At 46.5% G+C, this 5,000-nt stretch overlaps 1 protein-coding gene and 1 long non-coding RNA gene across 2 annotated transcripts in view; one reads left to right on the forward strand and one right to left on the reverse strand.

Annotated features, from left to right (window-relative positions):
* Positions 1-4,556, reverse strand: part of LOC138976208 (G-protein coupled receptor GRL101-like) — a 27,157-nt gene extending 22,601 nt beyond the window's left edge. The window contains exon 1 of the mRNA XM_070349046.1: positions 3,471-4,556. The gene's annotated coding sequence lies outside the window, so the exon portion shown is untranslated. The remainder of the gene's footprint in view (positions 1-3,470) is intronic.
* Positions 1-5,000, forward strand: part of LOC138976225 (uncharacterized) — a 525,645-nt gene that overhangs the window by 457,169 nt on the left and 63,476 nt on the right. The gene's annotated exons all lie outside the window — the stretch shown is intronic.

Genomic DNA, 5,000 nt, shown 5'->3' on the forward strand with positions numbered 1-5,000 from the left:
TAAATGTAAAAAAGAAGAAATAAGTAAGCTTAGCAGAAAAGAAAGTCCTCAGCTTATCCAATTGCAAAGAATTTTATAATTCTGTCTTCTTTCCCAAGCTGACTCAAATCCTGAGTTGAAAATAAATTATTTTTCTTCCAGCAGAAAGCTATAATCACAAGAGTTTGGGCACTACCAAGTTGTGTGTGTATTTACGTGTTATCAGTGAGTTTGATCTGCACTTCTGGCAGAATGACTGAGGCCCTTTACGTGTCACGGTGTCGACACCGGGGTAGGGCATGGATACGTCTCTAAATCATCATTTACAATCAATCCGTATCGACCCTGCCTGGATTCAAACTTGATACGACGATCAAACATGGCTGCTCTACCCTGCCTGGAGTCAAACTTGATACGACGATCACACATGACTGCTCTACCCTGCCTGGAGTCAAACTTGATACGACGATCAAACATGACTGCTCTACCCTGCCTGGAGTCAAACTTGATACGACGATCAAACATGACTGCTCTACCCTGCCTGGAGTCAAACTTGATACGACGATCAAACATGACTGCTCTACCCTGCCTGGATTCAAACTTGATACGACGAGCAAACATGGCTGCTCTACCCTGCCTGGAGTCAAACTTGATACGACGATCAAACATGACTGCTCTACCCTGCCTGGAGTCAAACTTGATACGACGATCAAACATGACTGCTCTACCCTGCCTGGAGTCAAACTTGATACGACGATCAAACATGACTGCTCTACCCTGCCTGGAGTCAAACTTGATACGACGATCAAACATGACTGCTCTACCCTGCCTGGAGTCAAACTTGATACGACGATCAAACATGAATGCTCTACCCTGCCTGGAGTCAAACTTGATACGACGATCAAACATGACTGCTCTACCCTGCCTGGAGTCAAACTTGATACGACGATCAAACATGACTGCTCTACCCTGCCTGGAGTCAAACTTGATACGACGATCAAACATGACTGCTCTACCCTGCCTGGAGTCAAACTTGACACGACGATCAAACATGACTGCTCTACCCTGCCTGGAGTCAAACTTGATACGACGATCAAACATGACTGCTCTACCCTGCCTGGAGTCAAACTTGATACGACGATCAAACATGACTGCTCTACCCTGCCTGGAATCAAACTTGATACGACGATCAAACATGACTGCTCTACCCTGCCTGGAGTCAAACTTGATACGACGATCAAACATGACTGCTCTACCCTGCCTGGAGTCAAACTTGACACGACGATCAAACATGACTGCTCTACCCTGCCTGGAGTCAAACTTGATACGACCATCAAACATGACTGCTCTACCCTGCCTGGAGTCAAACTTGATACGACGATCAAACATGACTGCTCTACCCTGCCTGGAGTCAAACTTGATACGACGATCAAACATGACTGCTCTACCCTGCCTGGAGTCAAACTTGACACGACGATCAAACATGACTGCTCTACCCTGCCTGGAGTCAAACTTGATACGACGATCAAACATGACTGCTCTACCCTGACTGGAGTCAAACTTGATACGACGATCAAACATGACTGCTCTACCCTGCCTGGAGTCAAACTTGATACGACGATCAAACATGACTGCTCTACCCTGCCTGGAGTCAAACTTGATACGACGATCAAACATGACCGCTCTACCCTGCCTGGAGTCAAACTTGATACGACGATGAAACATGACCGCTCTACCCTGCCTTGAGTCAAACTTCATACGACGATCAAACATGACTGCTCTACCCTGCCTGGAGTCAAACTTGATACGACGATCAAACATGACTGCTCTACCCTGCCTGGAGTCAAACTTGACACGACGATCAAACATGACTGCTCTACCCTGCCTGGAGTCAAACTTGATACGACGATCAAACATGACTGCTCTACCCTGCCTGGAGTCAAACTTGATACGACGATCAAACATGACTGCTCTACCCTGCCTGGAGTCAAACTTGATACGATGATCAAACATGACTGCTCTACCCTGCCTGGAGTCAAACTTGACACGACGATCAAACATGACTGCTCTACCCTGCCTGGAGTCAAACTTGACACGACGATCAAACATGACTGCTCTACCCTGCCTGGAGTCAAACTTGATACGACGATCAAACATGACTGCTCTACCCTGCCTGGAGTCAAACTTGATACGACGATCAAACATGACTGCTCTACCCTGCCTGGAGTCAAACTTGATACGACGATCAAACATGACTGCTCTATCCTGCCTGGAGTCAAACTTGACACGACGATCAAACATGACTGCTCTACCCTGCCTGGAGTCAAACTTGATACGACGATCAAACATGACTGCTCTACCCTGCCTGGAGTGAAACTTGATACGACGATCAAACATGACTGCTCTACCCTGCCTGGAGTCAAACTTGATACGACGATCAAACATGACTGCTCTACCCTGCCTGGAGTCAAACTTGATACGACGATCAAACATGACCGCTCTACCCTGCCTGGAGTCAAACTTGATACGACGATGAAACATGACCGCTCTACCCTGCCTGGAGTCAAACTTGATACGACGATCAAACATGACCGCTCTACCCTGCCTGGAGTCAAACTTGACACGACGATCAAACATGACTGCTCTACCCTGCCTGGAGTCAAACTTGACTCGACGATCAAACATGACTGCTCTACCCTGCCTGGAGTCAAACTTGATACGACGATCAAACATGACTGCTCTACCCTGCCTGGAGTCAAACTTGACACGACGATCAAACATGACTGCTCTACCCTGCCTGGAGTCAAACTTGATACGATGATCAAACATGACTGCTCTACCCTGCCTGGAGTCAAACTTGATACGACGATCAAACATGACTGCTCTACCCTGCCTGGAGTCAAACTTGACACGACGATCAAACATGACTGCTCTACCCTGCCTGGAGTCAAACTTGACACGACGATCAAACATGACTGCTCTACCCTGCCTGGAGTCAAACTTGACACGACGATCACACATGACTGCTCTACCCTGCCTGGAGTCAAACTTGACACGACGATCAAACATGACTGCTCTACCCTGCCTGGAGTCAAACTTGATACGACGATCAAACATGACTGCTCTACCCTGCCTGGAGTCAAACTTGATACGACGATCAAACATGACTGCTCTATCCTGCCTGGAGTCAAACTTGATACGACGATCAAACATGACTGCTCTACCCTGCCTGGAGTCAAACTTGATACGACGATCAAACATGACTGCTCTACCCTGCCTGGAGTCAAACTTGATACGACGATCAAACATGACTGCTCTACCCTGCCTGGAGTCAAACTTGATACGACGATCAAACACGACTGCTCTACCCTGCCTGGAGTCAAACTTGATACGACGATCAAACATGACTGCTCTACCAACGTGTGTGTTTGTCTTCTATTTTTGAAAACCTTACCTTTAAATGAATTACCTGAAATACAAGAAACATTAACCTTGTGAAAGGAGAAGAGAAGTTTGAATCCTGCGGTTTCGGCAATCCCGTCACTGACAGATCTCGCACTCGGGACACTGACAAATCTCACGTACACCACCCCAGCGTTGTGCACCTCAGGTGAAGGGACGTTATTGCTGCACGCTTCCCAAACTAAGTTCCCTCTCGAGTTGCCTCCCGTGTATAGCTCCAAATAGTCGTTCACTGGATGCCTACAATATTTTGAATATGCCGAGTAGGTGCGCATGCGCACAAAGCTGACGAGGGTCACGTGGTGCAAAGGGACTGAAATCTTCTTCCAGGTGTCCATGCCAGAAGGGTAGTGTTTCCCCGAGCTGTATCCCGGTGTTTGAATGAACCCTAGAATCACAGTCAATGCAAGTCAAAACGCATGCACATCAGGGGAGATAGGCATTGCATGTACGACAGTCTAGGTAGCAATCGCTGGGTAAGATCAGTTACGATAAACACTTATTTAATCTCGTGTACAATCTTCCAGTGGGAGAAAAATGTATTCTGCTGCACCAAAGTAGACACTCGCTTCAAAAAGACACCACCCCAACCCCCTCTCTCTAGAACCTTACGTCCACCAAACAAAGAAGGCGCGCCGTTGTTGTTTTTCTGGTTTTTTCTCTCTTTTCTTTCTCTTTTCTCTTTCTTTGTTCTTTTTTTGCTTTCTTCTTCTCTTCTTTGTTTTCTCCTCTTTCTCATCTTTCTACTTTTTTTTCCTTTTCATTTTTTCCTCTCTCTCTTTTATGCTTTTTTGTTTTTTTGTTTCGTCCTTACACCTGTTCCTTGACCCGTTGTGCTCTCACACCGCCCCGTCCCTGCACTCACTGCTCCAACCACCTCTGCATTTCGTTCCGCTGTTGGACTTGTCGATTTTACAGACGCTGGATGTCGGGTCGCTGCGGTAGGCTACCCTCGGAAGATGACACTGCACTCTCTCTCAGTCTTTTTCTTTTTCTTTGTTCTTCGCTTTTTGTTCTTCTTCTTTTTTTTCTTCTTTTTTCCCCTTTCTTTCTCTTGCTTGTCCCGACGCTTGTTCCTTATCCCATGAAGGGTCACAAGAGCCGAGACCATTTTTTGTTTTTTGCCAGACACCTGAGTAGACACAATCGCATTCATGAAGTGAATGACACTCGGCTGTGGGATCCCAGTCTTCCTATTGAAACCATAGCACTTCCACTCTGGGTAGGAGCCGGCCGAAGCTCGAAAAAACATCAGAAGGCGCGCCGTTACCTAACTTGAATGGCGCGAGTTTCCAAAACCCGTCTTAAAACATTCTAAATTCTATATCAGAAGGAATTGTATAATCTTAAATAACCATATCCATACTATGCACGTGTCTGTCAAGTCTGCTTCTAATTTGACGTAGTCGACTAAATGAAGCACCTTAGGAGCGATATTACATGGAGAGAAAAAACAAAGTTACTGGCTAACAAAAGAGAAATATTCGGATGAAACACACACACACACACACACACACACACACACACACACACACACACGCACGCACGCACGCACACAC

Source organism: Littorina saxatilis, linkage group LG9 (assembly GCF_037325665.1).
Source record: "Littorina saxatilis isolate snail1 linkage group LG9, US_GU_Lsax_2.0, whole genome shotgun sequence".
Classification (NCBI taxonomy): Eukaryota; Metazoa; Mollusca; class Gastropoda; order Littorinimorpha; family Littorinidae; genus Littorina; species Littorina saxatilis.